This window comes from Pinus tabuliformis, chromosome 2_1 (genome assembly GCF_031772625.1).
Source record: "Pinus tabuliformis cultivar Carrire ecotype Pingquan chromosome 2_1, CPIR1, whole genome shotgun sequence".
Taxonomy (NCBI): Eukaryota; Viridiplantae; Streptophyta; class Pinopsida; order Pinales; family Pinaceae; genus Pinus; species Pinus tabuliformis.
In genome coordinates, this window is record NC_142299.1 from 631170341 (window position 1) to 631180266 (window position 9926).

At 39.7% G+C, this 9926-nt stretch overlaps 2 pseudogenes; both read right to left on the reverse strand.

Moving 5' to 3' along the window:
- Positions 1 to 702: 702 nt before the first annotated feature.
- On the reverse strand, positions 703 to 5757 carry LOC149202140 (CDPK-related kinase 3-like; annotated as a pseudogene).
- Positions 5758 to 7493: 1736 nt separating this feature from the next.
- Positions 7494 to 9606, reverse strand: LOC149202141 (CDPK-related kinase 3-like; annotated as a pseudogene).
- Between the last annotated feature and the right edge of the window lie 320 nt (positions 9607 to 9926).

Here is a 9926-nt window from a genome sequence, read left to right on the forward strand (position 1 = left end):
ATGGGACGAGGACAGCATGAACAGAGATTTAACCAAAGGCACAGGATATTTCATAAGGCGAGATAAGCATGAGATTTTAGCAATCGAATTGAAATTAAATGGGGTGAAAAGACTGTTCAAGAAGGCTGAAAAGGGCATTAATGTATGAATCCTTTCCAGGCAGAAGAAAACACTTAACGACTGAGCACTTCCTTAAGGCAGAGCAATGACTGAATTCTACCTTTCTCACTTGAAAGTATTCAGCTGCAAACAATCATGAATGGACTTCAAAACAAAACATGATACATATGAAACAGAGAGAAAAACACATTGCCAAAAACTCATATCGCAAGGATCTTACAAATCAGAGCTGCACCATTTAATTATTTCTCTGTCAAAACTGTACAGTGATAGTGCTGGGTTTTTTCTTCCCACACTTTTTCTCAGAACTTAGACCCTTTCTCCAAAATTTTCTATATAATAAATACACTCCCTCTATCAAAAAATGAATCGATTCAGAATATGGGATGATTTAATCATTACTAACTGAAAATGAAAAGCCATCCATCGCTAAAGGAGCAGTGTTACATTTTGCTCGGATCTGAAAAAGTGACATCTGTAGGTGTGAATCCCTTGAAATTGTAACTGAAGTCAGAAATAGACCATCGTTTCCTATTTTTCGGCTGCCGCAGGTATTCTTCAATTATTTGGGCTTTTGACCTTTCACCTTCTATTTTGCTGCTTGAAACCAATTTTTGTAATTAGCAACAGATCCATCAAATTTAGTATATCTGGAACCTTGGATTCTTTCATGGCCTATGTCGAATTTCTCATTAGAGATGATTTAAAATTTTCTAGAGAAATCCTGGCATTGTTATCAGGTTGCAGGAGCATAAATTGAGCTCTGAGGTACACCAATTCGTCCTCTCTTAATGATTTCACCAGTGCCTGGAACCATTTGGTCACATCAACTCCTTATTCTTGAGAGCTGCACGTTTGAATGGTAAGCAGCGGAGATAAGCTTTAACATGTTTGTACACTGAAATATCTAATGGAATTACATGTTTCCCACAAAGCCATGGATGAGAAAGGGCCTGAGCTACACTCATTCTTTTGCGTATATCTTTGTTAAGAAGCCTTTTCACAAAATCCTTAGCCTCAGGAGAGATTGAAGGCCATGTTGCATCATCAAAATTAGGTTCAATGCTCAAAACGTCACGAAAAATTCCTGATTTAGAGTGTGCCCAGAAAGATCAACTACCATATAGTAAGATGTACGTTATCACACCAATACTCCATACATTTGCTTCCATACTATATGATTAGTGAAGGACTTCTGGTGCTACATAATATGCACTGCCTACAATATCGTTCAGTCTTTCATCTCTGGTTTTAAATCACGATGCAACACACCCTGAAGGTGACAAAAGGCAACTACGCTCAAAATCTGCACAACAATACCCTTGGAATATTCCTCTGAGAACCTTCCATCAATTTCTCCTCTGGATCAAGTATATGCATGTTAAAGCACGACGGCTCGAACCCTTGTTTTCCCAAATGACAAGAACCTTTCGTTTTCAGAGGCATCGCCAGGTCTTTGGAACTGATCTATACCAATGTTGTCGTCATGATTTATCTGATTTTCGTATTGAGAAAGGCTATAAGTGCTTCTTGTTATTCTTGTGATGCAATTCCAGAACGACCACACTGCAATCCCCAATTTTTGCACATCTAAAGGAGGGTAAATTCTAAGAATTTCTCCTCTCAAATACAAGAATTTCATCGACTGATCTGCTTATCCATCGTATACATCTTCTGTTGAGCTGAGAAGGCGGTTGAAGGGCACCAGAAATGGCTATGCTTTCAGAACTTCAAGAGAAAAGAATGTTTCATCGACGAGGTGCATTCCCTGCCTGATCCTTTTGAGGTCTCTGAAATCAAGATTGGCACTCCGAAAGAAGCTGGTAGGCCACTAAAATTTTGTTTGCACTGGCACAGCCAGTGAATGAAAAGGTGTCCCGTCTTAGGTCCATGGTGGCTGGAACCCAGTCTGATCATCACAATCATCGGATTTAAGAATAGGTCCATAAGGTGTCTCTTCAATTAAATTCACCAGGGCCTTAATATTAAGCCTCTGTGTCGCTCTGTAAATTCCTTCCGCGTTTTTGTCACAGCAAATACAACACCAATTGGGAATCAAGAGCCAAGACAGGATTTCCAGCGCAACAGACACGTGCCATTTGAAATCACCAACTCCATATTCTCCATCAACGATGCTCAAAAATCCTTCAGTATTATTAGCTTCTTGGACGCTCAATTTTAAGGAGGAATTCCCTGCACAAATAGATAATGTAATGACTGTTTCCATAGGGGTATGTTGAATTAATGCCTGAAGACATGTCGTGGGATGTATGTTGGGATAACATTGCGGGTCTACCAGATAGAGTGGCAACAAATAGTGTGTTAAAATATTGAGTCCTCCCATCTGTTTCAGACCCTTTTATACTCTCAAGCCCCTCATTAGTTAAGATATCTTTCTCAGATGCATCACTCTTCTTAATCACGCAAACAATATATTTGTCCTTCAAAATACGTGTAGGTTGAGAGGATTGGCCAGGTGAATCCCTCCATCGAGAGAAAAATGCCATGAGGGCAACTGCGATGAGGCTGGAATGTAAAAGAAATATCAACTACAATGTCATCTATAGTCTTCAAGTACGGCTTTACAATCATCCAGCATTGCTCCAATCCCTCTGATCTCTGCCTCCTGCTTATCATATTTTGATCTTCGAATATCAAACAGATCCTCCGAACTGCGGCGGCGTCATCCATCGCTGCTCTTTTGGTTCAGTAACGTCTAGTGTGAGATTAAACAAAACCCTTCATATAAATTCTCGTACAAACACTTCGCATCTCGGAATGAATTCTGGGCACATGAATGAATTTTGTAGCTTTGCGTCCCAACCGTCTATAGTTTCCAGGAATTTTTATTGCCACGGTTTCCTCAAACTTATGGTTATAAAAAACAATCTCATGAATTGATTTTGTGGGCGTCCAAGGCGTAGTAAAGAAGATCTGCAAAGGCGCACTGCTTGGGGCTGTTTGAGAATTCCCTATAGCTAGCAAATCCATGCTAAGTCTGAGCTGGGGAAATTTCGTAAAAATTCAGGCCTTTGGGCTATATGCGCCGCGCCGCATTGCGTATGCGCCGCGCATCAACAGTGCGCCGCGACCGTGCAATTATGCCCTGTGCAAAATGTCCCGATGCGCCGTGCGTGCCCAGTGCGTCGCGACACTTAGCTTATGCGCCGCGCATCCAAATTTACCCACGGCTGCCTTCAATTGGGTTGCGTTGCTCCTCCACGTTACCACCTTGGCTCCTTGATGTCTTTAGTATGCAAAGGAATTGACAATTGTGGAAACATCTTAGTATCACAAGGATTTTAATTCTTGCTTCCACTTGATTTTTTGACTGAAGTAATGACTCCTTTGTTGATTTCTTGCAGGTATGGTTTTCAAGCACTATACATCCTGCTTCACCCCAAATCCCAATTACACACTTGAGGCAAGGCAATCTCAGAGCCATACCAAGAAGTGCACTTGTAATAGATGGTGCCTCTGTTCAGGCCTATTTTGCAATTGCCCACACGTATAGCAGAAGCATGACAACAAATATGCAGTACCCCATCTCTCTGGCTAAGGGAACTTTGCTGAGCACACAATGTAATATGTCATTGTGAGCAATTCACCCAGACCTTCCCTTTTTCTCTCAGCATCTGCTAAGATTGGCAACTCCCTTCTTATAGGATTTGTGCATCAACAGTAATGTATGGGAACTGTTGGCCGCTTAATCTCTATGGTTCCCTCATCAATGCAGCCATAATACCTTGAAATTCTGAGCATAAATAAATCTGGAACAGGTTCCTTACTTACATGTCCTTAGATATGAAAATGACAACCACCATATATTTAATCTCAGCTACTGCAAGCCCTCAACTCTGGACATTTGACTTTGATATTAGTTGGTGGTGGTAGCAAATCTTCTTGGAACTGGTCCCCTGAATGATAAATAACTCGACTCTCCTAGTGTTGGTGGAAAACAATATATTTCAGCCCTCCTATAAGCTAATTAGACTCCTTCCGTTTCTGCACTTGCAAGTGATGGGTCTTTCCATGTTTGTGGAGGCCATTCATAGTTTCAATTTATGTCATATGGGTAATATCGAAGTTTGCTCTTTTTAGTGTCCTTCTTGATTAAAATGATGACCTTTCTGTAGATTCTTTGTAGGGATAGGAGTTGCTGAACCTGGCAAGATGGGCAGGGTTGCCTGAAGAACTTGTAAAATCTTATCAATCATGTATTAAGCAAACTTAATAATTTCTTCTTCAAATCAGAGTTTTGAAGAAGAAATGTCCTTCAGCATTATTAATAATGTGAATCTTGAAGTGAAACCTTATTGAAGCTCTCTTTGGCCTGCAGGCGTTAGTGAACACTTCTGGAGACAAAACCCTGGACTCAAGAATTAAAATGACTCTTTTTTATCAAAATGGCATTTGATGACTGCAAATGATGAGAAATGAACCTTGGTGAATTTGACTCTGACAGAGGACTAACAAGACTGAGTCTAACATTGGCTCCAATTGGGATGGCAGCTGCCACTCCGTGGAGGTGCCAAGAACTGCAGATATTTGGGTGAGCAGACAGTGCCTTTGTCCATTGGGCTATGGAGCCATTATTTCGACAACCAACACAGACTTTGACGCATTTATTGATTGAAACTGGACCCAAAGCGACTCAATTGTAAATCTCAAATGACTGAAAAACTGACTCGACAAACTGTACTCAAAAACACTAAGACCTGAACTTAAAACTTAAAGTTAATATGCGATCAAACTATATCAAAATTCCAATGTAACCAATCAAGCAGATGCCTTCTTGCTTGATTTTTCCTATCAGATCTTCTGGTCAACAGTACAAACTGATCACTGGGCATCCAAAAACATAGTTGACCATGATCTCCTTCATCACTGAACACTGCAATAAACACTTTCACTGCTGACTGCAATAAATATGCCATTGGATCATGAAAAACATGAAGATTTTCTTCCTGTTGAAGAAACAAGGTGTCCTTTGCTTCAAATTCTGATCTTCCTTCATCATGCACTTCAGCAAAAGTATGCTCCTGGGCTTCAAAAAAATCTAAACAGGTAGATGAGCAGATATCTTCTTGGAAAAACATTTCAACACATGAAACATATGAAGAGGAATCTGAATGGAAATCCTGAATGTTTTGATCTTCTGTGGTGTGAATGTACTGTAGGTCCTCCTCATATGATATGATAGCCAGGTTTTCATGTTCCTTATTACATTCATTAATCATAAGAAGAGAAACTTCATATGATTCTTGAAGAGCACAAATGACATCTACCATCTACTAAAGATTCATTCAAAGGAACCTTTTCACTTACTTGAACGAAGGTCTCATTTTGTTGTTCATGCACTGACTGGATTACCTCCTCATGAAGGTTGTATTCTAATGAACTGAGAACATTTGGATCCATAACTGTGTCTTCTGCATCCCAGATGATTTCAACAGCAAATTTCTCTTTCATAGGATTCCGTACTTGGCATTCTTCGTCATCACAATCTGAATCTAGAACTGAAATAACTATCCTGACATTATCACATTCTGCAATTAGAACTGAACTTACTTGCATGCCGTCTTCTTCTATTGACAGATCTGAACCGGCACTTTTTCTTTCATCACCTTCAGCCATATGGAACTCTTCAACCTACTGATCTATTTCATATAATTCATGTTGACTGTCAAGATGCAGAATTCTTTCATCTTCCACAGTACTACAATCTTGATCATGCTGCAAATTTTCATGATCGTCTTTATGCTGCTAAAAGGGATTTTCATACAGGGCTTCCATGATCTCATCATCCATGAAATTATCATCTTCATAATATTTTTCAAGGCTTTCAATAAAAGTAGAAGCATGTTTGCAACAGTCATGAACTAGATTTAATGATGGATAAGATTCTTTATACTTCTCAAAGAATATTGAATGAAAATCCTTTAGACAATAAATGGAAGCAGGTGGCAAACTTTCATACCAATATCGGGCTTCGTTTTCCAGAGTAGCCATAAACATTTTCATCAAACAGTCTTCAGGAAAATCAATCTTTAATTTATGCACGTGAATGTGAAATTTCACCAGATGAAGAGCAGTGTCATTACCTTCCACATTTCTGAACACAGGCAAATTCTTTGACCAATCTATCTTGGGCATTTTATTTGGAAAACCTGGGATGTGATCTCAGCTCATTGGAGCGTATCTTCTTGCAATCCGATCCATCTTAAGAAATCTCAAAGCTACTAATCCCTCCACAGTGGAGTCACCATGAAGGATTGATTGCATGGATTCTTCAGTGAATGGAGTCGCTAGGTGAATGATTTCAGCGTCTTCTTATGTCTGATCGTTGTTCACCATCAACAATCAGCTCTGAACTTGAGATATGTACTAGGGAAAAACAATCTACAAGTAAACCATTTCGTTCCCCAGTATGGTCGCCACTATGTTAGCGCTCGAATCTGCCTCAGGCTGAAAAAGGCAAAATTCGAGGCAACATCAAACCAAGCTCAACCTCGTAGCTAGCCCTACAAGGACAAGAGAGGGCTCTCTCCGGTCAATCTCGATAAAATGAGCAATAGGATGCGAGATGACTTAAAACGGGAATTGATTTTAGGCTAGTAAATGAATTTGAATGAGGGATATTTAATTTAATGACTAAGTTGTTGGGTTGTATGGGACGAGGACAGCATGAACAGAGATTTAACCAAAGGCACAGGATATTTCATAAGGCGAGATAAGCATGAGATTTTAGCAATCGAATTGAAATTAAATGGGGTGAAAAGACTGTTCAAGAAGGCTGAAAAGGGCATTAATGTATGAATCATTTCCAGGTAGAAGAAAACACTTAAAGACTGAACACTTCCTTAAGGCAGAGCAATGACTGAATTCTACCTTTCTCACTTGAAAGTATTCAGCTGGAAACAATTATGAATGGACTGCAAAACAACACATGATACATATGAAACAGAGAGAAAAACACATTGCCAAAAACTCATACCACAAGGATCTTATAAATCAGAGCTGCACCATTTAATTATTTCTCTGTCAAAACTGTACAGTGATAGTGCTGGGTTTTTTCTTCCCACACTTTTTCTCAGAACTCAGGCCCTTTTTCCAAAATTTTCTATATAATAAATAGACTCCCTCTATCAAAAAATGAATCAATTCAGAATATGGGATGATTTAATCATTACTAACTGAAGATGAAAAGCCATCCATCACTAAAGGAGCAGCATTACATTTTGCTCGGATCTGAAAAAGTGACATCTGTAGGTGTGAATCCCTTGAAATTGTAACTAAAGTCAGAAATAGACCATCGTTTCCTATTTTTCGGCTGCCGCAGGTATTCTTCATTTATTTGGACTTTTAACCTTTCACCTTCTCTTTTGCCATTTGAAACCAATTTTTGTAATTAGCAACAGATCCATCAAATTTAGCATATCTGGAACCTTGGATTCTTTCATGGACTCTGTCGAATTTCTCAATAGCGCTGATTTAAAATTTTCTATAGAAATCCTTGCATCGTTATCAGGTTGCAGGAGCTTAAACTGAGCTCTGAGGTACACCAATTCATCCTCTCTTAATGATTTCACCAGTGCCTGGAACCATTTGGTCACATCAAATCCTTATTCTTGAGAGCTGCACCTTTGAATGGTAAGCAGCGGAGATAAGCTTGAACATGTTTGTACACTGAAATATCTAATGGAATTACATGTTTCCCACAAAGCCATGGATGAGAAAGGGCCTGAGATGCACTCATTTCTTTTGCGTATATCTTTGTTAAGAAGCCTTTTCACAAAATCCTTAGCCTCAAGAGAGATAGAAGGCCATGGTGCATCATCAAAATTAGGTTCAGTGCTCAAAACTTCACGAAAAATTCCTGATTCAGAGTGTGCCCAGAAAGGTCGACTACCATATAGTAAGATGTACGTTATCACACCAATACTCCATACATCTGCTTCCATACTATATGATTAGTGAAGGAATTCTGGTGCTACATAATATGCACTGCCTACAATATCGTTCAGTCTTTCATCTCTGGTTTTAAATCACGATGCAACACACCCTGAAGGTGACAAAAGGAAACTATGCTCAAAATCTGCACAACAATACCCTTGGCATCTTCCTCTGAGAACCTTCCATCAATTTCTCCTCTAGATTAAGTATCTGCATGCTAAAGCACGACGGCTCGAACCCTTTTTTTCCCAAATGACAAGAACCTTTCATTTTCAGAGGCATCGCTAGGTCTTTGGAACTGATCTATACCAATGTTGTCATCAGGATTTATCTGATTTTTGTATTGAGAAAGGCTATAAGCGCTTCTTGTTATTCTTGTGATGCAATTCAATAATGACCACACTATAATCCCCAATTTTCACACATCTAAAGGAGGGTAAATTCTTAAGAATTTCTCCTCTCGAATCCAAGAATTTCATCGACTGATCTGCTTATCCATCGTATACATATTCTGTTGAGCTTAGAAGGCGGTTGAAGGGCACCAGAAATGGCTATGCTTTCAGAACTTCGAGAGAAAAGAATGTTTCATCGACGAGGTGCATTCCCTGCCTGATCCTTTTGAGGTCTCTGAAATCAAGATTGGCGCTCCGAAAGAAGCTGGTAGGCCACTAAAATTTTGTTTGCACTGGCACAGCCAGTGAATGAAATGGCATCCCATCTTCAGTCCACGGTGGCTGGAACCCAGTCTGATCATCATAATCATCAGATTTAAGAATAGGTCCATAAGGTGTCTCTTCAATTAAATTCACCAGGGCCTTAATATTAAGCCTCTGTGTCACTCTGTAAATTCCTTTCGCGTTTTTGTCATAGCAAATACAACACCAATTGGGAATCAAGAGCCAAGACAGGATTTCCAGTGCAACAGACACGTGCCATTTGAAATCACCAGCTCCATATTCTCCATTAACGATGCTCAGAAATCCTTCAGTATTATTAGCTTCTTGGACGCTCAATTTTAAGGAGGAATTCCCTGCACAAATAGATAATGTAATGACTGTTTCCATAGGGGTAATGTTGAATTAATGCCTGGATACATGTCGTGGGATGTATGTTGGGATAACATTTCGGGTCTACCAGATAGAGTGGCAACAAATAGTGTGTTAAAATATTGCAGTCCTCCCATCTATTTCAGACCCTTTTATACTCTCAAGCCCCTCATTAGTTAAGATATCTTTCTCAGATGCATCACTCTTCTTAATCACACTAACAATATCTTTGTCCTTCAAAATACATGTAGGTTGAGAGGATTGGCCAGGTGAATCCCTCCATCGAAAGAAAAATGCCATGAGGGCAACTGCGATGAGGCTGGAATGTAAAAGAAATATCAACTGCAATGTCAGCTATAGTCTTCAAGTACGGCTTTACAATCATCCATCATTGCTCCAATCCCTCTGATCTCTACCTCCTGCTTATCATATTTTGATCTTCGAATATCAAACAGATCCTCCAAACTGCGGCGGCGTCATCCATCGCTGCTCTTTTGGTTCAGTAACGCCGAGTGTGAGATTAAACAAAACCCTTCATATAAATTCTCGTACAAACACTTCGCATCTCGGAATGAATTTCGGGCACATGAATGAATTCTGTAGCTTTGCGTCCCAACCGTCTATAGTTTCCAGGAATTTTTATTGCCACGGTTTCCTCAAACTTATGGTTATGAAAAACAAGCTCATGAATTGATTTTGTGGGCATCCAAGGCGTAGTAAAGAAGATCTGCAAAGGTGCACTACTTGGGGCTATTTGAGAACGCCCTATAGCTAGAAAATCCATGCTAAGTCTGAGCTGGGGAA